The sequence below is a fragment of the Haliaeetus albicilla genome, chromosome 4, assembly GCF_947461875.1.
Source record: "Haliaeetus albicilla chromosome 4, bHalAlb1.1, whole genome shotgun sequence".
Classification (NCBI taxonomy): Eukaryota; Metazoa; Chordata; class Aves; order Accipitriformes; family Accipitridae; genus Haliaeetus; species Haliaeetus albicilla.
In genome coordinates this window covers 27,548,060-27,575,446 of record NC_091486.1, presented here as the reverse complement: position 1 = coordinate 27,575,446, position 27,387 = coordinate 27,548,060, and the positions used below count along the sequence as shown (strand labels likewise).

General features: G+C 40.4%; 1 long non-coding RNA gene across 1 annotated transcript in view; it reads left to right on the top strand.

Moving 5' to 3' along the window:
* Window positions 1-9,019: 9,019 nt before the first annotated feature.
* The window catches only part of LOC138684983 (uncharacterized), a 51,971-nt gene continuing 33,603 nt past the window's right edge, over window positions 9,020-27,387 (top strand). The window contains exons 1-2 of the long non-coding RNA XR_011324201.1: window positions 9,020-9,215; window positions 10,438-10,524. This is a non-coding gene — a long non-coding RNA (uncharacterized lncRNA). The remainder of the gene's footprint in view (window positions 9,216-10,437; window positions 10,525-27,387) is intronic.

The following is a 27,387-nucleotide window of genomic DNA, read 5'->3' as shown; positions in this document are numbered from 1 at the left end:
TCCATCTTTTCCACCACCTCCACTTCAACTGTCCATAAAACATCACAGGAGCTATCCTCTGCCTCAAAGGCTGAGAAATGGAGTTTCTGGCACACTGAGGAGGTAAAATAATCCCAGAGCTGTTGGAAACACCTAGCCAAGAGTACATCAGCAGAAGGGCCCGAGGAGCCAAGCTGGCATGTCTGTGGGGCAGAAGGGCAGCTCGGCACCTCAGTTGGACACTGTCTCCACCAAGTGCTTTAGCTCCTGTTCTGCATCTCTTCATTCCCTTGTCCTGAACCACAGCAAGCTAATCTATGTCTAATGCCAAAGTGTCCTGAAAATACCGTGTTGTGTTCAGATGACCTTGCGTCCATCCTTTATCCTCATGTCAAGCATTTTCTGTCAGCTGACTTGAGGCTGCAGAAACACCTGCCTGACAGGAAACGCTGGAGAAAGGGGTGATTTGGGTTGAAGATGCTGGAGCTGGTGCTGAGGGACTGGTTGGGTGATTATAGCTGGTGCACGTCCTGTGTCAGACCTGAGTTTGAATCCAGCCCCATAAGTGACTTTAAAAGTGCAGTTGTTTTCTCCTCGGTTCCCATAATTATCTTTCATTTTCTTTTGCTAGCTTCAGTCAGGATTTAAAAAAAAGCTTTTCAGGGAAGGCTTCCAACTCTGCATGCATAATCTTCTGCATTTATGTTCATCCAAGCTATGCTTATACTATATATCATCACAGAAGAGTGGGCAATTAAAAACGCAATTAATTTCTTGCTAATTGAATATTTTCTGAGTAATTCACAAACCTGGATGATTACCAACAGCAGGCAAATATTTAAAACTGTTAGCTAGCATCTAAAAGCATCAGAAATAGTCATCTGGATTTGCACAACTTCTGGTCCATCTGTGTAACACAACATATGCCCCTGTCTTCAGTCAGAGAGGGTGTGAGGACCTGCTCCTTAGGAGGGAGAGTGTTACGTATTTAGGAGATGCTCTCTGAGCTTTCCTCTGATTAATTCTGTTGTGGGGTGGAATTCTGCTCTAAATCTGCTTTTGAGGAGCTGCACGTGATGCTCAATAGAGGCCCTCCCTGCACCATTGCCAGCGAGAGGCAAAGGAGGGTGTGTAATAACACTTCAGTCTTCCTACCAAGAGGGCATCTGAGGGGCTGGAAAAAAATGAAGTAAGGTGTGGATGCTCACCATCTGGAGATCAGACTCCAGACTTGAAGAAGGGCCTGGATTCCTCAGATTTTTCACATGGTTTGGGCAGACCTGAATCAAAGAGGAGCAATGTCAGAAGTATGGGAAATTTGGAAGTGAACTGCTGAGTCCAGAATAAGCTAGCCAAGAGTTGTCACAAAGTAGGGAAAGCCTGCCTGGACTGTCTCCAAAGAGACTTGAGACTAAGACGAGCAAAGCCATCTCAGTACATCGTTGGAATGAACTTGCGGCATGGCAGTATGCCCAGGTTAGAGATGGCATCAGGACTCTGTTACTATCCATCTGCAATAAATTGAATGTTCACTATAATGCAAGAGCACGATGTGTCCTTCTCCAGAAGGAATCATTGTCCTTCAGCCAGAGATCTGCATTACGCAGTGGACGCTGTAAAAAGCCCTTGGTGTGCTCAGGCAGGGTTTTCCCATGGGGCAGTACAGGTAAATGCCATAAGCCTGGCCCCGGTTATGTCTTTTCTGCAAGAAACACATTGCTAGGTGATAGCAGATCTTTTTACTTGTCCTGTTTCCTCTGAAACCAAGAGAAATACTGTGTCTTTGTGATTTTTGTAGACAACATTTTCTGTTATATCTACATCTCATTTAGCCCAGAAGAGCAAGGTTTTGTTTCGTCCTTTGCCAAGAGCAAAAAAGGAGAAAATACTTCTCTGCTTCTTAGCCTTTCTCTTATCTTGATCACTCAAGCCCTCATCTTGACAGACAGCTGTTGCCTGCTCTAGTACCACTATCAGTCTCACAAGCTGTAGAGGATAGCATAGTCTCCTGGGGAAGCCAGCAAGTAAAGTTTTGGCCATTGATTAAATAGAAAATCATCCAGCTATGTCACTGTGTTGGACCTTGTCAGGGTAAAGTCAAGGAAGAAGCAGCTTATTTTTAAATTCTGTTTAACTTTTCTTATGGTAAACATTCGAACCATCCAAAGAGAATGTGATATTAGGAAATGATCCTCTGCTGCATGCCAGCTTCAAACAAATCTCAAACAGCACTGATAAAATAAGGAAATCTTTTTTGCTTACACTGTTTCAAAACAAGTTACTTAATTTCACTTTATCCTCTAGGTAACATGAAATTTCAGTCATACTACAGCACTTGGAATCTAATATTTGGCTCTTTCACATCACTCATTATCTCACTGAGCCCCACATGCCAGTTTTTGAAAAGGTTTGCTTTTAAATCTTCCAAGGACAAATATGTCGTCAGTAACATTTAATGACTCAAAATATCCCAGAGAGAAAACACTTGCTGTGCTGCTGGCTCTAGTAACTGCATTAAAAACAAGCACCTCACAGTGGGTGTGATGGGACAAGCTTTCAGAAATTCTCCTTACTGTAGCTATGACTTGCTCTTCATCTTCCCTTTTGTTTTTGTTCCTCAAGTGGCTGCAACCTTTGATACCCAAGTATGTGCAGGGATTTGGGGTTATTTTGAGAATTGGCCAGGAGGTCTGGGTAGATATTTAGCCTGAGGGACAAATGATAATTGCCCGACCTCCAGACGGAGGAAGGTAGAGCCACTGGCCTGCCAGAGGAGCATTTAAGGACAGCCCTCAAAAGCTTGGGAAGGAGAGAGCCCAGTGGGAGGAGGAGGAGATGTAGGGCAGGTGAAGGCCTGTGTTGGCTGTAGACAGTGTTACAGGGCCTGTGTGCAATCCTGCCTTACAGGCAAGTTACCTCTCAAGGCTGTGTGTTCTTTAAAGACAAGTAATGGGAGTATGATGACCTGTATCACATGTAACTTGGGAAAGTGGGTAGTGGCTGAACGAAGAGGAATATCTACTTGGGGTAGGAACATCTGCTCTCTGCTCCCCATTCAGAGAGGTGTGATTCTCCCAGACTCCAGCTTTTGCAAGGCAGGACCAGACAGGGGAATGCAAACCCCTGGTACTGACTCGTCCAATTATTCTTCCCTGCCTATCCTTACTTGCCCAAGTTCCGAGCCCCTCATCCCTCTTCCCATCTTCTCCTTTCCCTAATCTCTGTTCCCATAAGGATATTTTGTGTATAATTTTTTAATCACTTGCACTTATACCAAACTACTGGGATTTTTCAAGTTATGTTTCTCAAAAGGATAAAAATAAAATGATGACTGTAGATAGCACAGAATATGTTGAATACGCAGAGTATCTCTGATGGCTGGAGGACCCCAGTTCCTGGCAGGGTTGGAGCTGTTACAGGTGTGTCTCTTCTACAGGTCAGTACTGCTCAGGCCCAAACTGATTTTTGCACACACAGATGAACGACTTCCTCCCATTAAAATGTCAGTACTGTGGCAAATAATCACTGACAAAAAAACTGGTCAGCCCAGATGTAAACCAGGCTATTCAGAAATCTAGATCAGTCTTTTTTTCTTTTGCTAAGACCAGGGTTTTGTCTGGCAATATCTGCATCTCATTCGAGTTCAATAACTGAGTTACAGTCAGATGGGCTATCTAGAAACTCTTTAATTATTCTTTCTTTACAGCAATGTATATCCAGACATATCTTCACTCTTAAGTTATTCACCCTCCTTACACGTTGCTAATTTCTGGATGATCTCAGTCAGTATTTAGATGTAAAAATGCATAGAAATTTCATAGTGAGGGTTGGAGGGGAGATTTATTTTTTCTTTTTCAACTTTTTAAACTCCAGTCCTAGGCAAACAACAGCACACTAAACTAAAATGATCTTTTTTCTGTATCGATCAAAATGTTTTTCATATATAGGCAAGAATTGTTTGCCTTTCTTCAGAGAGAAAAGCACAGGCAGAATCAGCTGAAAACAGAGTGTTAGCCAAAATGACCCAGTAAGAGGCAAAATGCGACACAGAACATAGCTGGCCTGCTTCTCAGTTGAGATAGCTGTGTAAACCCTTTGAAATACTTAGCAGCAAAAGAGCAAATGACATTCAAATAGCATGTTCAACAGCATTCAGTTTAAATTTAACCTTCTAAAAGGTATATTGAAATCACCAGCTTGGAATTCGACTCACCTAATTTTACATTCTGAAACACTTGTCCTGCACCCAGTGCTGGGAATAGCTTTGCTGCTGAGACCATCACTGCCACTTCTCTATCTGCTTTTATTGGCTGGTGTTCAGATTTTATTTCTTTAGTTAAATTTTCTGGTTAAACATTATGTACGGGCACACCTCATTTGATCAGTTATAGCCATAGAGTTTAGCCAATTTATGGCTAAATAGCCCACTCCTGTCAAGGAAGGGATGGAATTCACTGAATTAATATAAATTCCTTGAGGCAGTAGCTGCGTCTGAGCAGCACTAAGGGGAACCAATCCTGTTATATTATGATAGTTCAGAGACCTACAAGTGTTGCCCTTTTCAGCATGGTAAAATCCACATATGATGCATTTTAAGGTAAATGGAATCTCTTTTTTTGATGGATAGATGATGGGAATTATTGATGTGTCTGTCTAACGTGCTGTTCTCTTGGCAGACAGCCTAGTCTTCAGAGGATAACTGAGAGCTCTTGTATGCTGTTAGGTTTTTTTGCAAGTGTTCTCAAATCACATACAAACAGACGAACTCTTGCTCTGCAAGATGCATGTGATGGCATTGATCTCAGTGGATGATGCTCACATCCAGCCAGGAGGGAACTGGGCCCACATCCTTTAAACCCACTGCGTGCTGAAGTGAGATTCAGTCCCAAGAGACGTATTTCCCCGGCATAAGCTGCCTGCGATCTTCTAGGACTGGCTGCTCCAGAAGTCGCATTTGACTCTCAGTATGCTATATTGATCTCTGTGCCTATTTCTCAAATATGAAATAAGCATTCTTATATCCACGTCAAAGGGTGAATCGTTGCTACTAAAGTTGCACCCATGTGAGGCAGTGAGGACTGTGCAGCCACTGTACTTTCAGAGCACGGAGTAGCATTGCTCAGTGCTCTCCAGCCAAGCAAATGCTTTAGACTCCCCTCCTTGCATCTTTTTTGACAGGTTTTATGAGGATACATAATGTATCAGTGGTACGCCAACAGCTAGCAAGTGTTCACGTAGATGTAGCCATTGAATACGCTCTAGATGAGCAAAACTATCTCAAAATAAACCTTTAAAGAACAAAATCTACATGTAGAAATAAGGAACAAACTTCCAGACATCCTTACTAGCACTCAGGGCATCAGAGGATATTCTCACTGCCCACATGCCAAGTGTACGGGCAGCGTGGACTGCCAGCACTTGTTCCGCTGCATAATTTCCCTTCTTCAGATCTGCATCTAACTAGGCCTAAAATGAAGCACCAGTAAATTTAGCTGAAAACTTGAACAAATGTAATAACTGACTGAACCACTTATGCTACTTCACACACAAGTTTACTATGGCCCAATGAGAACTAGGTGGAGTCTGCAACTTCTCCCGATGTGCTTTTTTGTAGGCAAGCGTGCAAGGCATTAAGAGTGTGGTTGTTCAGTCTCAGTCAATAACATGATGAGTTTAGAAATTATCTTCCGTGTGTGTTCATTTGTGTTCTGGGATGTTTTGGGAGGATGTCGGTGTTTTTCATGTTACTTTTGCCTTCATACATGACCAGAGTATGTAGAAGATGATTACCAAGTCTGGGCTGCTTCAGGTCCTGTAGCCACATTTTCACTATGTCAACATACTATACTTGGGATTGTTTTCATTTGCAATATTATAGCTGTTTCTTCTTCCATGGTCTCTTGCTCCCTGTCTATCTCCTTAACTATCCTCTCTCCTATTGTAGCTGTCAGCTGAGTCAGGGCTTGCTGTGCCCATAGAAGTTCCTGCATGGTGCAACATATGGGTCTTCTGTGGAAACTTGGTTTGTGTTCTTCCATTTTAACATAAATTCTTTCCTATATACTGTCTGTTTGTTCATTTAACTCACCAACTAGAAGAAAGCTGACTAGAGGTCTCAGGATGCAAGTCACTAATGCAAGCACACCGAAGGAATTTGCTGTTCCTGCGCTGGTGGTCAGCACGCATTCCATGGCACAGCTGTGAGCACAATGCCTACTGGAAGATCAGTGACACAGTCCTCTGTAAGTCATACTCTCACAATTTCCTCAAACAAAAGCTGTCCATTTTCACTCTGGCCAATGTCACTTGTGACTAGTTGAGATGGTATGACTGGCACTTTTCTCTGGGAATCCTTCCGACAAAGTCCCTATTTTAGTATCCATTTCTTCTGTGTCATTAATCATAGTGCTCTTCTATTTAATTTGATCAGCCCACAATGCATTTGGGAACCCCTGCCAATACTTTCGTTCTCCTCATTTTGAGAAGCAAGATTTGTGTAACCTGCAAGGGTGTTGCTGACATTACTGAAAGCTCTCTTTTATAGTTGGAATTTATGGATAGGGATATGTTGACGCTTTCTTTTTCCTCTGTTACTAATGGTTGCTGTTGCTGTGTGTGCCAATACCTCTCTTACACTGTCCATCTTCAGATTTTTCCCATGGGTGTAGATAATGACATGACACTCTCTTTATGACACATGCAGGTCTACTGCTTGTTCATATCAGACTGACCATGTGATGGAGGTGGAGCATGTGCTCTAAAAATGGTACCTTACTGGTATTGAGTAGGGCCAGGTCTGCTACACAGAAACCACTTCATGTTTCTGCATTGTTTCCCTGATGCTTCTTTTCCTGTCCTTTTCCAAGTATTTTCTGTGAGTTTTTTTGCTTTCAAGATACACCTGTAGTCATGAAATAGTGACTATTCATACACCAAGCCTAATGCATCTCTTCCAATTTTAGCAGACACCCCTTTTTTCTTTTTTTTTTTTTTTCTAGCTACAGTAGTTGTTGACTGAGTCACTGCTTGCTGATGTTGAATCTAACAAAACTGAAGTGGCCACTGAGTCCTTCCTACAAGGACTGGATTTCATTAAACACTCCAGTCTGCTCACTGAAAGTCTGAAGCTTCTAAAAGCAACACTAGTAAGGTTTGTTACCTTTTTTTTTAAGGTCTCAGTGTTTCTAGAAACCAGCACAGTCCTCTCAGAACTGTATTTTCTCCCTAGTTATGCAGCCTGTGTAGGCTACTTGGAAACAACACAGCAAAAATGAAATGCTCAAGTAGTGCCTACTCAATTTAGATGAGTTCAAGTAAGCATTTAAAAATAACCCTTGGATGCTGTGCTTCATCCCACTATCACTGATTTGGTACTAGAAGTACTCTTGAGGGGTGCACAATTTTTGTTTGAAGGCCAAATGCAGATAAGAGAACAAGCCAGGCAAGGGCTGTGGCAGGTTTTCTGGTTTGCTTTTGTTTCTCCCTGGTATAAATCAATGATCCTTGACAGATTTTTGCCTTTCAATGCTGTCCTCTTCCTGTAACATCTTCTCCGCAGCCACTTTTGTACTTGCATTGTCTTACTGAGGCTTTGATTCAACTCACACTGCTGAAAGCAGGTGTTGAGAGTATGGCCTTGGGTGCTGCATTCTTCAGTGCTGAGATTTTTGCATGTAGTCCTTCACTGTGTCTTTAAGAAAAGTGCCAAAACCTTCAACAGAGGGCAAAGCAGTTAAGTTGGTGCAATAAGCAGCTATATGAAGGTGAGAATTTGGAGAGCTTTAACCTTAAGCATAGCCGTAGTTTAGTAATGATCCAGGGAACTGGTGCATTTTTGGGTGCAGTGGGTCATTTTGTGGGGTCTTTTTGTCATTAACTGAAAAGATGTGATGTAAACTGTCTCAGTCAAATTACACCACATTTTACTGCTTGGAAGCTGTATTGCCATCATACTTTCATATGTTACATCTGCTGTTGTCTCTTTTTTCCTGCTTATCCCATTATAGTAAAAAAAACTTAGCTTTTATGAAGTTTTCCTACTGGCCCATCAATCTAGCTTCTGTTCTGCTCAGCCTTTCTCCTTCTTCACAGACAGTGAATCCTCCACCTCAATTTCCCATTAACTAGTTCATTAGCTAGCTATGGTATTTTGTTGGTGTGGACTATATCCTACCAGCTTTCATGGCAACTAATCTCAATTCAGAGGTTCAATCTCATGTGTGGGTTTCGTATGAGATACTTTGAGAGTTTTTTTAAAGTTGCTTGGAGAATTCGATGCATCTTTTTCTCTACAGCCTCCAGTACCGCTTCTGAGCTCAGCAAGACTACATTAGCATGAACAGCAGCGCCTCATTTTCTTTGAGGGCGGAACTCAGAAACTCCTTATTCTGCAAATTGTAGTTAATGTTCTAGTATAAAAATTAAGTAAGACCAGAGTTAATAAGAACATCTCATGTACACATTAAATTTTAAGGGGTATATTCTCCATTCATTTCATGTGTGATTACTCCTCTTTGACATTAATTGGAATTCTGTGTAAAGGCTGAAGAGAGACCATCAGTGGTAATGTAAATTGAAACAAATCTCTGATATAATACAGCTTTTAAAGAAAGAGTCATTCAAGCAACACTGCTGCTGTATCCAAATATTCTGTGTCATTAATGACTAAGGATCCTCTGGACTGTTAATAATTGTGTAGTAGGATGGTATAATCTACTGTTGCTACATGAAGGCATTAAATAAATATTATCTGTTAATAATTTTATGTAGCAAATACTTGAAATTGGCTACATAAGATGGACTGAGCTCTGTTGCAGACTCCCAGCCCACCACAGTGAACTGAGGAAGGATAGCTTCAGTGTTGTTTACAGCACCTATAAAAAATGACTGGAAAATTGATAAGAAAGATGTTAGTTCCTGACTTGTACATCTTAGTCAGCTGAGCTGGAGAAAAATTACAAGAACAGCAAGGTCTGACTGCTTTCTTATGCAACCAGGAAAAAAATCCTTCTTTCTGTTGATAGACAGCTCGGTGCTCTGTCACCGCAATTCAGCTGGAAAAGGCAGAAACAGGGGATGCTGAAGCACAGCTCACTTCTCGCTGCTCCCGGACAGCTCTCTGACTGCTGCTGCTGTGCTTCGTACAGCCGCACGCCAGGACCCCCTCGCCAGCTCCCCGATGCGGGTCCTGCCTGTGGGTCTGCATAGCCATGGCACAGACCGAAGCCTCCTTCACGGTAAGGCTTTCCAAGATCTATCTGTAGGGAGAAAAGATCATTTATAATGTGGTCTACTCTCTCCATCTAAGTCCTTCCTTTACAGTGGTACCTGTAGGGGTGGTTGTTTTTAAGCAATTTTCCTAAATGGGATCACTGCTCTGATTTCATTTACCATGCAGCCACACCAGCTGTGGTATCAGCACCAGAGAGAAGAGCATGGGGTAACAAGGGCACAGGGGATGCTTAAGTTGGCCTTACTGCTGAGAGAAACACTCATTTATCTCAGCTTTGCCGACACTTTCCTCCTTGAAAGCACTGCTTCAGAACTCACTTCTTCTGTAGGGCTTCAAGTGCCAGCCCTCCTTTGTTATGAAGGGTGTTAAAACAGTGGAAAAACAGCCACATACACCCCCAGAAGGAGAAATACAGCAACTAGTGCTTCTGCCTTTTTGTTCTGTCCCTGTTTATTTCTCTAAGTGATGTTTCACTCTTCCTCTACCTGATAAAATACACTCATAGAAGTTAACTCCAGTTTCTTAAGCACGTGCATACACACACAGACTAGGATTTGCTTAGACTAAACATTTGTTTCCTTTTTAAATTGAGTTAATTGCTAATTATCTTGATTTAATTAATGGCAGTGAATGCAAAATTTACACCTTCCCTAAAAATTTATTCTAGGAAACAAATAGTTGTTTCTAGTCTCTGCTTGTTCTAAGGCAAGCCAGGATGAGGCACAAGCATTTGTGTCTTGAAAGAAATGATTGCAAAGGGGATAGACTTGCATTTGTCATCATATGTTAACTATTTAATGTTAAATGGTAATCAATTAAATAAATGCAAAAGAGGACCAAAGCATCTGGCCTGGGCAAGGTTTTCACTGAAAGGTGAGAAGTGTGTTTGAAAGAGAATGCTTCCGTATTTTGGAAAGCATCAGTCAAATATAAGTGTGAGAAGGTGGTGGGATGGGAGGGACTGTGGTATGCTGTACTTTGAAATGTTTACAGCAATCAGATTGGGACTTATTTTGACTATTGCAAGGTTTAGCTTACTGTACAGAAGTGAGAAATTGAGTATGATCAAAGTTTATTTTAAAAAAGAAAAAAAAGCAAACCTAGTCCTGGGATTAGAATATAGCATGGTTTGAGCTCTCTGTGATGCAATTTAATCAGATTGCTGTAGCATTCAATACCTCAGTTCATAGTAAGGCTGTGGTGCAGAGCTATATTTTCCAATCTAGGATGATTAAACTTTGTATTTTCCGTCGTTGTGGAAAAGCATTGAGAGGCAGAAGCAGAGAGAGCTGAATGGTTCTACAACTTTGCAGGTAAGAGTAAATCCATAAAAAAAGAGTACAAATGTATTTTTATTTTTAAATGCTAATGATTTCTGATAGGCTGAGTTAATTCTCCTAACTATATGAAAATGTGAGGAGAAGAAGGGAAGGGATACTTTGCAGCAGGACTATGAATATTAGCCACAGTATTGCTCATGTGAAGATCAGAGGAAATAAATCTGGGGCAAGTAAAGAGACTCCCTGGTAAAAAAACAGGCATGGGAAGAGAAGCATTCTGTATTGCTCTATAGACTCTGAAGATTACTGCAAAGTAAGGAGGAAATGGGGGGGGGAATATTTTCCTGGTTTTGTCTGGGTTGTGAGGAGAGCAGCTATGACTGCTATGTACACATTTTTCCCACTTTAAATTCTCACATCTCTTTCCTGCTCCCCAAATGGCATCTCATTTCCACTCCCAAGTTTCCCCCTTAGCTGTGCTTCAAAAATGCTGTGGGTAGTCTTGTATCATAAATTATATCACTGAATTGATCCAATTTACCAAACTGACTCTAAGAGAATATTTAAATTCTCTTTACTTCTGAGAAAAAGCATGGAAACCTTTGCAAAGGGCAAAGTGTGTGTCCTATGTGTTAAATTACAAACGCTCAGCGCATAAACCTGAGTTCTGGGAAATGGTGCGTTTAAGCCCTGGAACATTCCCTGGAGAGCGAGGGAGAGCATCGCCACCTGGGCATGTGCCAGAGCCCTCCAAAACCCAGCCCAGGCACTACAGGCTGAAAGTGAGAGCATGACAGTGAAAGCCAGCTAAGGCGTAAACATTTATCCCGAAAGATAGATTGTGGGGAAGTCTTACACTGAAAACTACTGAGTCATTGGAAAACAATTCTTGAAGTCACTGATTTTTCAGCCCAAAAGCCTGGAATGCTATGAATGCATTGCCTGAAGTTTGATATGTCAATCTCTTTCTGGAAAGCAAATTTATATACTCTTGCACCAATGTGGTAATTTATACAGTGCTTAAAAGGCTGTAGGCTAGCGAATAGTACTTTAAATGAAGGATTAACTTTTATACCTGTTGTACTAGAACTAGACTCTTTCCAAGAATGCTGTTTTTTAAAATGTCTGTTTATTTTAAAAAAGCTTACACTAAAAAAATTCTTTTGACAACCCTATTTTTCAACACTCACTGAATAACTCCTAATGTGTCTCACTGAGGGTTCTTATGCTTGTGTTTTGTCTTGGAATACATTGCTCTTTTGTCAGTACCTTAATATGCGTGCAAAACCCTCAGTAGATGAAGCTGCAAGGAAGCAAATTGTGTATTTTTTAATACTTGCTGAAACTCAGATCCTTGCTTTGTGCTTCCTGCAGCATTATTCTCTTTTGATTACTGTTCCTGCTGCTTTTAGCTGCTGCCTCTGCATTTTAAGCGTAGTGGAAACGATGCAACCCTGTACATTGTTCCTTTTTTAGCCAGTATAAAGAACTGGGTAAGTACAAAAGTACTTGCCGTGATTTTTTCTGAGTTTGTTTGTGATGGTTTTGGAGTGCAAAGTAGCTTGGGTTTGGCAGGCTTTTCAGGTGAAATGTAGCTGTATCTGAATTCAGAATTCCCCGAGCTTGGTAGATCATATTCTCATAACATGATTCAGTAAAGGTACTCTGGGGTATGCATGCTCAGAGTGTGCATATTTGTCTTCCTTCACTGCTATTTGTATAGCTTTTTTCAAATTTTTGCCAGGATGACAGTGTTTGCATTTGGCCTACTTCGGTTATTATTAGATTCTTTCTGTGCACTATAATTGACTCTTTTCTGAGATGCCATGTAAGATGCCTGAAGTCTTTTACATGTGTTATTTAAATATTTGATTTCTTCCATTAGTTTGTCTGCGTGCCCTGTTTCACTCTTCAGCAATAACCTCAGATGTTTTCAAGGCCCATAACATTTTGTAAATCTACTGAAAGAGACCATTAATACCTAGTGAGAAGCTAACTCGGAAATGTCAATTAGGTATAATGGTGCTAAAGTTCAAGAATAGCATCTTGCAAAGGGCTAAGACTTCCCTGCCGTGTGGTAATGTAGCAGGAAGCGATTAGGCAGGATGGGAGGAGATCATGCTCTGTAGCTATTTTGTCAACTGCATGAAATGATGAGGCATCAATAGTTTGACCAGTATTGTCAGCTGAGTGTTTTCTACTTATGCCAGTTATGATTTTAATATCAGCCAAATCCTGCTATATCCTTGCCTTATTTTAAGGTTTCCTTGAAACGTTATTTCTGTACTATTTAATAAATTCCTTCTGTAACCACCATCTAGACCTTGGGACCAAAGTAGAATCTGTGAAATTATTTAAGTATTGGAGAAGTGCTGGTGTTACAAAACTGGGATGGGAATCCAACATGAACATTATTTGAACATAGAGATGTTTTTGGAATTTGGGGGAAAGGTGGGTGGTGGAGAAGAAAGAAGAACACAGGTTATTGATTTCCTAATTACAAGCAGGTCATGTCAGACACTACAATCAATAAGTTGTTCGCTCACATTTCTGCATGACTGGAGCATACTGTGAGTTATCATTGTGTATATTTTTATTTAAACAGCTGTGTAGATGACGTTACATAAGGGTCAAAGCTGGTGAGCTAAACCATGTTGCAAGTGAATTTTCAAAGCGATATCTGCTAGCTAGTGAAATTATACTTTCACGTGACTAAGCAATTTAAGATAAGTACTGTAGCCAAGAATCAAAATGGAATATTTTTTCCCCAAGTGATTAAGAACAAATTCTTCACACTGTAAAAATATTTCTCTGAGTTCATTCAAGCATCTAACCATCTGACTGGATCATAGCCAGAAGCTAACTGAACAAACTTGTGCTTGTATAGGCTGGAAGCAATGAAAAAACTATTGCTGGAATGTGTAGTTTTGAGAAAATACCTAATTCAGTTACTCTTTCAATAGAGATTATTGGAGTCTATCGCTTTAAATTTTTTAACCAAAGTCAAAGGATGACATTCAACAACTGGGAGGCAAAAGCATAAATACCCAACATATTCTAGAAAGCATTGGGGGGGGGGAACAACAAACCAAAACCAAACCCAAAACCAAACCAACAACCAGTCTTTAGCAGGTTCACATACATTCATTAGGTTTTGAAAAGACTAAAATATACCAATGAATACTGTACTCTCTTCTGTTGGACATCAAATGGACATTGTGTTTACAGGGGGACTGAAACACTCAAAATTCTAGTGTATCCGTTAGGTGCCAGATATTTCTGTGCTTGAGAAGCCAAACTCATTTTGGCATGGATTTTTCTCTTTTTTTCTTTTTCTTTTTTCTTTTTTTTTAATTGCTTTTTAAAATTTTTGAGAACAAGAACAGGGTGGACACTAACAGTTCTGCAAAACAGAAATTGTCTTACTGATTTGAAAAATTGAACACAGCACTACAAATATCTGAGTTACCTTTTTCATGTTTGCTAGAGGTGTCCTGCTCAGCAGTGGCACAGGTGGCAATGCATCAATTTAATCTCAGCCACCAGAATTAAAACCTGCTTCAGTTCAGATGCTATTTGCATTAAAATGTTGCTGTGCTTAGGCTAGTAAACCCTTCTTCCTAGGACTCTTCTGATGAGGGGTGGTAGTTAAGCCTATTCTTTTCATTAGGACCTCAATATATTGAAATCTTCAAAACAAAGTGCTGAGGTCACCATTTACCTCAAAACTATGCTCAAAAAAAACCCCTGTATCTGGAACAATTCTTCAAGTTTTGGTTTAAACAGTTTTTTTACAGGGCAATTTGTTTGGAATCCTTAGGAAAGTGGGGAGAATGCAGGGATATGTACGTCATCTCGCACACCAAGCCTGCTCTCGCCAAGTCAACTAGCATGACAACTGTGATTGTAGTGAGAATTTGGCTGGCCCCAGAGTAATTGAAGCTGACAGCCAGTATGGAACTGAAGCACATCTGCCTCATTCAAGGAGGAGAGCTGTTCAGGAAATTAATATTGCTGTGTACTGTATTTTAGGAATTAACTAGCTGTGATAGAGAAAACATGGATATAAGACGACAGTTACAAAGCACAGAGGTTGTAAGTTAAAAGGAAACAGGCTTGCTGGAACAAATAGTCTTTATTGTTGTTGTTCATTCTTTATGGCTTGACTTGCATCATCTGACTGTTGGAGTTCTTTTATTCTCTGGTTATATTGTTTGTGAATTTAGGAAAACAGGATTTAGTTCTTCAAGGCACTGAGAACTATAGCTTAAAGGATTTGCTCCTGTGCTTAAAGTGAAATATGTGCTTAAATACTCTGTTGAATTGGATCCAGAATGTTCAACATCTCATGGGACTCACGTCCTGACAAATAACTCCTTTGCTGCATGTATCTGGAGACCAGTTCTAGCTAGTTAATGTACAAGAACCTTATTACTGCTCAAATTCTTGAAATGACCAAAATCACAGTGCTAAGAAGTCTAGCCACATGGAGTAAAATGAGAGTCATGTTTTCATTCCCTTGATATTTACTGTTGTACAGGTTATGGCAAACTACGGTGCATCGCTTTGTGATATATAAAACTTGAGGGACTTAGTCCAAGTTCAGTCTATTTAATTTTCAGATGCTAGATCTCAGCTATTGCAAGTTGTTATGGTCACCAATTTATTCACATTTGAGGTTTATGTATTTGTAAATGGATTACACAAGTGTGGTGGGTTGACCCTGGCTGGCTGCCAGGTGCCCACCAAAGCCGCTCTATCACTTCCCCTCCTCAGGTGGGCAGGGGAGAGAAAATATAATGAAAGGCTCATGGGTCGAGATAAGGACAGGGAGAGATCACTCACCAATTACTGTCATGGGCAAAACAGACTCAACCTGGGGAAATTAGCTTAATTTATTACCAATCAAATCAGAGTAGGGGAATGAGAAATAAAAACTAAATCTTAAAAACACCTTCCCCCTGCGCCTCCCTTCTTCCTGGGCTTAACTTCACTCCCAATTTTGTCTACCTCCTCCCCCTCCAAGCGGCGCAGGGGCACGGGGAATGGGGGTTGGGGTCAGTTCATCACACGCTGTCTCTGCCGCTCCTTTCTCCTCAGGGGAGGACTCCTCACTCTTCCCCTGCTCCAGCGTGGGGTCCCTCCCACGGGAGACAGTCCTCCATGAACTTCTCCAATGTGAGTCCTTCCCACGGGCTGCAGTTCTTCATGAACTGCTCCAGCGTGGGTCCCTTCCACGGGCTGCAGTCCTTCAGGCACAGACTGCTCCAGCGTGGGTCACCCGTGGGGTCACAAGTGCTGCCAGAAAACCTGCTCCAGCGTGGGCTCCTCTCTCCACGGGGCCACAGGTCCTGCCAGGAGCCTGCTCCAGCACGGGCTCTCCATGGGGTCACAACCTCCTTCGGGCACCCACGTGCTCCACCGTGGGCCTCCACGGGCTGCAGGGGGACAACCTGCCTTACCATAGTCTTCCCCACAGGCTGCAGGGGAATCTCTGCTCTGGCACCTGGAGCACCTCCTCCCCCTCCTTCTTCACTGACCTTGGAGTCTGCAGGGCTGTTTCTCTCACACATTCTCAGTCCTCTCTCTGGCTGCCATTGCACAGGGATTTTTTCCCCCTTCTTAAATCTGTTATCCCAGAGGCACTACCACTGTCACAGATGGGCTCGGCCTTGGCCAGTGGTGGGTCCATCCTGGAGCCAGCTGGCATTGGCTCTATAGGATGTGGGGAAAGCTTCTAGCAGCTTCTCACAGAAGCCACCCCTGTAGCCCCCCCCGGCTGACAAAACCTTGCCATGCAAACCCAATAGAACAAGGAGGGGGGGGGGGGGGCTAGGGAATAAAAAAATCAGTATACTGTAAGATTAATAGAGATTCTGAAATGTATGGTGAGGAAGAAAACAAATACAAAGAATTGAAAACATGCTGCAAACTTGTTTACCTACCTACTCAGCTATTTGTTTTAACATCTGAATATTATTTGTAACTTAAGCTTCTTGCCTTCAGCTACATCTCTGGCATATAAAGAAAAACTAGGAAGTAAGAGGAGAAAAATGAATATTGTAGCTCTGGGAAACAGATCAAATGATATTTAGAAACATAATTGTAGCATTTTTCATATATGGGGGGACTCTTAGGTTTCCTTTGCTCTGCTGCACTAACTAAAAGGCTGTCTTCCAATATGAGATCTGAGTCTAAGTTAATGTCTTAAAATTAACTTTGTTATTTACAGGTTGTTTAACTTAAAAAAGGCTTTTCTAACAGCTATTTTAGCGATCTGAAATATTTGATACAAAGAGCAGAGAAAAACTGAAATGCTCATAAAAGTGTTTGGTTTTTTTCTTTGAAAAAAAAGGGATGAAATATAGATGGAAAAATGTTAGCTAAAGCAGTGAATAGGCACTGGAAATTCTGAGGACAAGGACATAAGGATGGCAGGGGAGGACAGTGAAGTGAACACAGGCAGCTGCAGCCTGGGTAATGGAGCCTTGAATTGGCAGTGGAGGTGGTTCAGTTGTGAGGGAAGGATGGCTGTTGTTAACAACTGCTCCTCTTCTCCATGGAGCGTTGCCAACTAATAAAGACTGTGTTGTGAATCGAGTGCCCTCTCACCAAGTGTCTTGCCAAAGATCAAAATTATTTTCTGAGGATTGCAAGAATTTTTATGGTTATTTAATCTGCAGAAGTGACACTGTAGTGGTGTTACAGCATGTTGTCACTTCATGAAAGTTTGTAGGTGGGAAGCTGAAGCCTGTAAGTTAGATATTGGTTCGACAGTCTGAGGTAGCTGGAGGTATGTTAACTAACAATGTCTAAAATATCTGTATTAATTGAATAATATTATGAAAATATTGCTATTATGTAGTGGGTTTGGTGCAGACTGTTTGATCCTGAAAAGTATCAATTAATGTAACGCCATATGGTGATCAAAGAATGGCACCCCTTTCATTTACCAGCCCAGCGTTAGTTGCGATCTGATCCTCACTTTTGTAGCTTTTATTTTGGGACTTTGAGGGAAGTTGTTCTCTGATGTTGCTGGTTTGGAAGGCATTCGGACATCTGAAGCTGGAGATAGACATGTGCTGTGCTGAAAGTCTGAACAGAGAGATTTGCTAAGCAAAGCAGATCAAACTGTGGGCCAGAATCTCCATCTTGCTGTAGGTCTAATAGTACTCACAGCTGGCACTGAAGTGATCACAAAGCCACCCTAAAGAAGCCATTGAGAACATGCTGTCTAGATCTAGGCCAGCTTCCCTTCTTTTTATGGCCTTCCCTTCTTCCCTTCTCTCTTTTCCTGAGTTTCCTTTTATCTGGCTAACGGATCATGGCAGAAGTCAGAGGATGAGCCCTAGAGCCAGAAGAACATCCCTATTTGCACTAGCAAAATCTAGCCTGCAAAATGAGCATTAGGAATCAGTGTTGCAAGTATAAATTGCAGAGGCTTATCTGTGACCATGCCCAAGTAGAGCAGTATAAAGGTGAGGTTCAGCTGGCCTTATGCTGCCCATCTTGTCCATCTACATGAAAGTTCTTACCAAACAAAGCCTGATGTTTGAGATTCTCTTGTGCTCTCAATTTGTTCACAATTGATTTCGTTAAGTGAAAATTTTTTTTATTAGACAATGGTCAAGGAAGAAATCATTATTTTCTTCTTGCAAAGTTATCTCTCTTCCACCTTTTCATCTAGGCATAGTTGTGATACAAATCTGTCACATTTGAGTCCTAGACTGTCTGTTTAAAAAATGTTCATCATATTCTTAAGCCAGGATTCCATAAATCTAAAACTCCTTAAATAAATGCCATAGTTTGTTTTTTTTAAAAAAAGCTTTTCCTAAAAACTTATCTAATTGTTTTCCTACTTACTGTCTATTGATTATACTACTATATTTCAAGTAATTCTTCATCCGATTATCTCTGAGCACTATAATTATGGCCAATTATCATAATATATATGTTGTATAATTTCATTATATCCACTGGCGACTCAAAATCCAAGCTGATATAAATGAAAGTAGAGTCTAGACCATTATATTTTGTTCTGCTGTGGGAGTCTGATGTAAGGCAGTCTCCCTAATGTCATGTGAAAGAATATGCGCTTTTATGAAACAGCATTTCTCATAGGAGATGAAAGATGCAGTGGGTAATAAAGTAGCTAGGGCACCAAAGCAGACTTGAAAATCCTTGCTGTAGTCACATCAAAACCCTGAAGTTTTTGTTGCTTGATCATCAAGAATGATATTTGATTACCTGAACTTGAGAACTCATTCCTAAACGTAAGCCTTCCAGAAAGCAACTGAGTAAAGCTTAACTTGGGCTCCTTCAGGAGGGAATTCAGAGCACCTGCCCCACTGATAGGAAAAGGGTCTCAGAGGGCTTTGCTAACTAGATTTCCTGGTAAAATTAGATAACTAAATTCAGATGGGAATAATGCTCCTTTCCTTCTAAGGGTTCAAGCAGAGACACAAATTTCCCTAGATAGAGCTTTGCAGGATTAAAGAAAAATAGTTACTTCAGACATGGTATACAATCCTGTGATTTTTCATATGCTTCACTCCCCTGTGATTTTACCCAAGTAAGGCACTCTACGTTTTGATTTGTTAGTGTGCAAGCATGACGTTATCTTATATCATTAGGTATCTGGACAAGGTCCATAGCTAACCTGCCTACATTAAGATATGTTGCTCAGAAGCAAAACATGGACTTCATAGTTACTTCTCTTATAATTCAGTAGAAAGTGTTTGTCTAGCTATGCAGTGACTGGGAGAATTTATGATATAATGTTACATGTTTTACAGAAACAATTCATATACCCAAAAACCGGGTGCCCAATGCCATTTTAGATGGCTGGGGTATCCTGTCTAGGCTTTGCTTGCTGCCTCAGAACAACTTGGATCTTTCCTCTGTACTGCATCCTACTGCCAGTCCTGCATGGATGTCACTGATATCCTAGGATGTCTCCCATGTCACTAGACAAAAACATCTAAGCACCTGAATCTCACCTTCTATATAACTATTTCATTTTAACAAAACAAATTGGTATGAGATACTGTCACTGAGATGTTCCATCCTTAACAAAACTTCCAAGCTGTTACGTCTGATGGAAACCTATAAGCAAATCTTCTAAATTGGTGTTTGGTTTGGGGGTTTTTTTGCAACCCAGAATTGAAAAAGCAAGTCCTTAGTGATGACCAAATTTGCTTCATGAAGCAAAGTAATAACATTGTTACAAAACAATGAAACACCTAAAGCAAAACAGCAGTTATTTGGAAACCAGGATAATTTTGGTTTCATTATGGCATGTTGTATTGTGCATCAGAGAATTTTGATACCGTTGCATTAAATTTCAGCTGGAGCCTATGGAATGTGACAATTTACACCAAATCAGCTTTTGACCTGTAATGAGTTATTTCCATTGGAATGTTTGACAGTTTACAAAGCTGTCACATGCATAACTTCAATAATAAATTAGAATGCTTATACAAAATATCTTGAATTGAAAAGCAGTGGTCTTCATGTTTAGTTAGAACAATAAACTTCAGCCATTAATTCTCATGTTGGGTCTTATTTTCTCTTACACATAAAGTGCAACAAAATTGCTGTCTTCTGTCAAATACCTGCAGAGGATACTACTTGTGTAATGTGCTACCAAGTTTGAAGTCAGTGCAATAAAACAGGCATAGGAGCAGGAAACTGAGGTTTCATGAAGGAAAAGAGGTTTTTTTAAATAAACTTTTTAAAAATAAAAACTTCATAACCTGAAATCTTTTGAGCAAAAAGCTTATCCTCTGCAGAAATGTTTGATTAATAAAAAAAAAAGTCTCTTCTGGAAAAAAATTCCAATGGCAAATTTGCAGTAATTTCCATTTTGTGATGCTTAGTTGGTTTAGTGTCTTTGCCATATTGCTCTGCTAACTTCAGCAACACTCATCTTCTGTTGCCGTAAGGTATAATAAATTGTGTTTGGAAAGGTATCTGCAATGCAAATGTTCCTCCCAAGTTATAAAGTCAAACATCTAGAGTTCAGTTGGCAGTAGGTACATGTTTCTCGTTACTTACTACATCTCTAATGTAAACTACAGTCATCTTCAAAAGAAGCTCAGACCTGACCCAGGGAAAGCTCTTTCACCCTTGTACGCTCATCTTTTGGAAACGTGCTCTACAGAGAAGCGTTTATAACAAATAAGAAAGATGTTAGAACCTTTTGTGATAGCATTTAATCCCCAAAAATAAAATATGCCCCTATTTAAGATAAAATAACAAGAGTATTGCCATTGCTCTCAATGAAGCCAGAACTAGGACGCCAGACTGGACTTAGCTGCTTTTTATTAAATGAGGCCTGGAGTTTCTTAAAAATTGTTCAGAATCAACTCTAAAGCCAAATCTCTGGTCTGCTACATATTACTGACAAAAAAGAAGTATAAAACTTGAAGCACTGATGAAAAGATTTAATTTCATCTTTTTTAAAGAAAAAGCTAGTATGTCAACAGGTCCAAAATAAACATTTTCTCGGTGGTGCTTTTTGTTTTCTCAACTTGAAGTTCAAAATTATACTTCATATCACTGGGCACAATATTTCTTTACTAACAATTAAAAGCTCTTACAACTTCAAATAAATCTACCAAAATTTTATAATTTACTCTGAAATTTTCTGCCTTTGGCATAAATTTTTAAACAGATAAATAAATAAATAGATATGTTGAATGTTATTGTAATGGTTATAAATACTCTTGGCCTAATCCAAAGGTTATTTTGTCTCTGTAATGCTGATGTTAGGGCCCCTGAACGCAGCTCTGTTTCTCTAACCCGGCAAAGCATTTAAACTAGCGCTTAACTTCAAGCACAGGAATGATGACTGGCATCAAAAGGCTAACCTTGTGTGTAAATCATTTCTAGGTTATCTACCAGCTCCTTAGAGGAAAGGAATTAGCTTCAAAATATGCTTAGGCTTCCATAGCTCCAGGGGCAAAAGTCAAGCAAATCAGCAAGACCCAGTGCATAGCAGAAAAGAGGCCAAAGGTTCAGATACAGAAAGTTTCAGTTTCAGAACACATTTATCGTAACTGTGACCCTGTAGAATGCTATCAAAAGAGCAGATACTGCTGAAAATATTGCAAGTGTCAGGTGCAATTACAGCCAATAAATTCAGGAGATAGTTGATGGTTTTATTTCACTTTAGATGCAGATATTTTTTTTTATTATTCAATAACTTATAGGGGTTTTTTTCCTCAGTTACATTATTTGACTAGGCTGATGTGGCCAAAGTCAGCCATGACGGAATTGCTTAAAATTTGTCATGACCAAGAACTATGTAGATTCTGGATTTTAGCAAGCAACCTGAAAAGACAGGCTAAGCAAACCAGGGAAGAAACCAGGAAGACTGTGAGGTGTGTGGTGTTGACTCCAGCAAATACAACAGATAAAAGGACCATGTTGATCCTGGGCAGCAAGTTATTGATAAAAGTTGGTATAAGAGCTATTGTTAGCCTGCAGAGATAGGTGGGAAAAAGTGTACTACAGGCAGCCGGGAAGATCTCTGCCCAGAAGGCCCTGAAACAAGAGGTGACAATGTTAATGGAAATGGACAAGTCTGATTCTTCTTTAGGTCATCTGTGTCCTCAGCAATTCCAGTCATTTCCACTTTCCATCACTAGGGTTTAGCATCATCTTCCAGCAGCCTGAATTAGCTTTCAGTCCAGCATTAGCAGCCTTGCAGAGCTTTAGTGGGATCTGAAGATCCCTGTTCTGTTCACTATAGCTCAGCAAAAAAATTTTTATTTTAGTTGGTGAGTCCATGCACATTTGTATTCTTTTTCTTCCTAGATAAGCTAAGTATATTTTCATCATTGCAAAAATAAATATCCATTATATTTTACCTGTTTCTTTGGCTTATCTATATAGTAAACTTCAACTCAATCGTAAACAGATGGTAAATTCCTAATACGGTAAGAGTTTACCCAGAAAAATCAATGTTGAAGAATGACGGCAAAGAGAGTCATATAAGTAGTATGACTTTGCCATGTGCTCAAGTGTTTTTGGAGCCCAGACAGTACATTAAGAAGTGACAGATTCATGTAGTTTAGCTGGTGATTTATAAAGTTTGCTAGCTGATTTAATAGAGTGCTAGAAAGCGTTGTTGTTCGACCAAGTAAAGAGAATCATAAAATGGTAATGAATGTTATGACAGTTCATTAATATTTCATTTGGGGTCTCTTTCAGATGCCTGTTAGTTTATCTCAAGATCTAGGAGTATACTGCATATAAATCTGATGGCGGGTAGAACAGCACAGTATGCCAGGAGACAGAGAGGAGAGAGGTTTGGTGAGAGCAACGTGTGTTTGAACAAGTGTCTCAAAAGCACTATATCCCAGTTAAGTTCTCTACTAACTGGTCATGAATTGTAAAGTATCTAGGGCATCAAGCAGTGGTCTAGTATTTCCTTATTTGCTATTTGAACATTTAGGAAAAATAGATAGCGTCTTTCAAGCTTGTCATCTTTACCAATGACTTCTGAGAGTACTGGTTTACTGTAACTTTGGAGGTAAGCTTTATTGGAAAAGGCCGAATGGATTCCCATCTCAACAAGTATTTCTTACACATGCTGACCAGAGCAATATACAATGTGGAGAGACATTTGTAATAAGGTAAATCTGGAACAAAGACTTCCATTTTTTCAGCTTTAACACCCTGAAGTGGGGAATGTACTTTCTACGCTACTTTAAGTATAGCATGGGTATATTTACCCTCTAATCAATTATGTATTCCATTGTTAATTTTGTAATAGGTCTTGAATACTTCAAATTGAATTCTTTGTGTGACCTAATGCCAAATAATGAAAAAAAAAAAAAGAAAAAGAAAAAAAAAAGTTTTGTCCATATAAGCTGTATTTCACTGGGTTTTGATCCACACAAGCAACACGGACCTGGCTTTTCATAAGAGTGCTGTCCACCATGAGGTGGAAATTCTTCTGTTTCCATTTCCTTGGTTGTTTCTTAGTGATAAACCCCTTTAGGATGATGGACTTATAACTTTATGCAGCCTGAAGGCTTGCACAACACGAAGCAATGAAAGAGCAACGTCTGAGAGCAGGTCAGCAATAGCGCCATGCCAGAAGTTCTGTTTGATGGGAATTACTGAGAAGAGGTGAAAACAAGTATGAAGGACTTGAAGGGGCTTACACAGGTGGTTCATAGGTTTTCTGTCAGTGCTTGCACATGAAACAAGATTGAATCCCCTCCCACAGTCTGAAGGCTGTGGGGTGAAGGGTCTTGTTGTAGCTAATAAATCCTTGCAGCATTAGCCTACAGAATCCAAGATTCAGCTTCATTTTTATATCTGTGGGCAAGATAAGCTTGTATTTGAGGATGAAAATGCACTATTTACAATGAATTAGAAGGAAGCTCTTAGGACAGACACCAGTTGATGCCACCTGAGACAAGAAGGCAGGAATGGCATTTCCTGAAAGCTGCAAGGCCTTGCAGTTTGTCACACTGGTTGAATTGCCATTTGTGAAGGGACCCAATTCAGTATTAAGATCTCTGTAGCATATACCATTCTTTACTTTCAGTAAAAAACCTAGAAATCTATAAATGAGTCTTCTTTCACCAAATTAATTTGGTGCTGCAATACAAAGAAAAATGCGCAACTTCCCTATATAGTTTACCACATTTCATTATAACCAGCATAGGTAACTGTGGTGCAGTCTCATACAGGTAAGCCCAAAGAAATATATTTTTTTTCTATTATTATCACATCTTGGACAGTAATGCACTGAGAAGACAGTGTGCACGAATTTTTCAGTGACTTCTGAGATAGCTTGATCTATGTTTGCAAGATGGACAAAGAAGTCAGAAAATATTTCTGAATAATTGCTTGTTCAGTTCTGGTTTGCATCAAGGTCTGCTCTGCAAACCAGAGGGAGAGAGAGATATGCTGTCCTAGCAGATTTGACTTATGTATACAGTAATTTGTTTGGCCAGTGTTTATTACTTAATAATCAATCTTTATTATTACATTAATTCTAATTGGGATATGTGAAACATGTAGTGCATTGACCACATGACATCAGTTTACTTGCTGAATAATTTAAGCTATTTCCTTCTAATACCTTAGGCTGCAATATCATTACTTTTAGCCTGTCCTAATATTCTAGTTATATTGATGTTATTTCACTTGTTATTACCTTCTTGACATGAAATTGTTTTTTCAAATATGGAAATCTTGCTCAAATATTTCTAGATGACAGAATCCTGTATTAGTCTATAATGTATCATAATAACAAAACAGTGCAACATAAAGCAAATGATTTGTTTTCTAACCCGTGCCAGCCTTCACAGTAAGGGGACAAAAGATGCCAGAAGGAGAATTTTGGTCTGTATATTTTTTTTCTATATATTCTTATCCATTTTGCCAGAATGTAGGGAATAATCTTGCTGATCATACAAAGCCAGCAAACGCACAACCATTAAATGGACAGTGTGATTTATCCCACTTCACACTGCTTTATAAGCAGTATGTATCACTCCTGTGAGTCTTCTTCTGCTTAAAGAATTATAAGAAATATATCTTACTATTACTTTTATTGATAAAACAGACCAAACCACCTTAATTCATTCTTCATCCAGCGTCTTTTATCATAGCCTGGTTGTGATTAGGATTCTGATCACCCTGTGTGCCACTCTGAGATTGAGAGGCTCTATCTACTCATCTATTATTCTTCATGAAGCAAAGCTCCTGTGTACCATCTGTTTTCTTACTGAATCTTGCACGTAGCTGCAAAGAGCTGGTCAGCAGAGATTGAGTCTGGCAAGCAAGCTCTTGGTTTGCTTGGAGATAGCCAAGCATTCACTGCTATTGGCCTGTTTAAGTTTCAGGTGAAAATAAACTACTGTTCTCTGCTGTATTTTATTTTATATTTGATCTGGTATTTGTTTATATTTAATTTTTTTTTATTTTTATCTGATCATAATTGATTTTGTATTTTTGTTGCTTTTTTCCAGCCAAAAATCAATTGGGAAAAGACCCCAAAGCCATAAATAAGCATGCTGTAGAGCTTCAATTGAGGACAGGTCTGTCTTGCATTTTATAATACAACTTGAATTACAAAGGCTGTTTTATGCCGATCATAGAAACATAGAACGGTTTGGGTTGGAAGGGACCTTAAAGACCATCTAGTTCCAACCCCCCTGCCATGGGCAGGGACACCTTCCACTAGACTAGGTTTCCTAAAGCCCCATCCAACCTGGCCTTGAACACTTCCAGGGATGGGGCATCCACAGCCTCCCTGGGCAACCTGTTCCAGTGCCTCACCACCCTCACAGTAAAGAAATTTTTCCTAATTACTAATCTAAATCTACCCTCTTTCAGTTTAAAGCCATTACTCTTTGTCCTATCACTACATGCCCTTGGAAAAAGTCCCTCCCCAGAAGGCTGCTATAGGGTTTCCCTGGAACCTTCTCTTCTCCAGGGTGAACAACCCCAACGCTCTCAGCCTGTCTTCATAGGAGAGGTGCTCCAGCCCTCTGATCATCTTCGTGGCCCTCCTTTGGACTCGCTCCAACAGGTCCATGTCCTTCTTATGCTGAGGGCCCCAGAGCTGAACACTGTACTCCAGGTGGGGTCTCACGAGAGTAGAGGGGGAGAATCACCTCCCTCAACCTGCTGGTGACTCTTCTTTTGATGCAGCCCAGAATGTGACTGGCTTTCTGGGCTGCGAGCACACATTGCTGGCTCATATTCAGTTTTTCATCCACTAATACCCCCAAGTCCTTCTCCTCAGGGCTGCTCTCAATCCACTCATCACCCAGCCTGTATTTGTGCTTGGGATTGCCCCAACCCATGTGCAGGACCTTGTGCCTGACCTTGTTGAACTTCGTGAGGTTCGGACAGGCCCACCTCTCAAAGCTGTTGAGGTCCCTCTGGATGGCCCTCTGATGATGCCTGCCCCTTTTCACCCAGGGAAGAGAGATGGTTCCTGGTGTGATCATGCTCGGATAAAACATGGTAGCAGCAACTGACTGAATATACCTGAATATCATCATCCCATGATTGCTCTTGCTTAAATAGGTCACATAATCACCTTTGCTTTATTTTAAGAATATAGGATTGAAAGGGACCAGCTCTGTCACCCAGCCATTGCAAGTTTACATTACGTTGTACAAGGTTAAGGGGCAGGGTGCTGAACACTGCATAAGGTTGGGCTGTGGCCATCTCTGGGGTGTCCCACCATCCCTGCCCCATGTACCACTGTCTCCTACTGTACAGAGGTGTAGCTTTACCCAGCTCCCTGCCACTGAGCTTTACCCATCTTCCTTGAGACTTTTTTCCCTTTAAACTACATGATGCTATTGGAGCTTCACAACCTGCAGTATTTTATAATAGTCTGTGCTATTCCCCAAAGAGCAATAAAAAGTAGCTTTTGAGGCTCCTCTTTTTGATCCATTATTTAGAGCCTGATTTGTGCTGTCTGCAATCCCCACATCAGTGCCAGTGGTCCTGCAGTTCTGCAAATTCCCTTCAGGACTAGACTAAAATCATAAATCTTTTTTTAGGAGGTATTTAGATATCATCATAGTACAATTTTTTACAATCTGCTCCTCTTACCACGGATTTGATTTTCATAGCAGAGGAGGGCTGTCTGAGGAAACAACTCTATTTCTTACTGACTCTCAGCTTCCAGATTAAATTTTTACTTGGCAACAAAACTTCCTTTCCCAAGATGATGGTTAGACTGTATTGCTCCTGGGCGCAGCTCAAGCAAACATTTGTGTTTGTACAAAACCTGGCTATTTTCCCCATATGCTCAGTAGGACTCTGGGAACTGGGCCATACAGGGTCAGCAAGACCTGAAGTCATTAGCTCTGTGCAGATTCTACATCAAGCAATGCAGGTTATTAGACT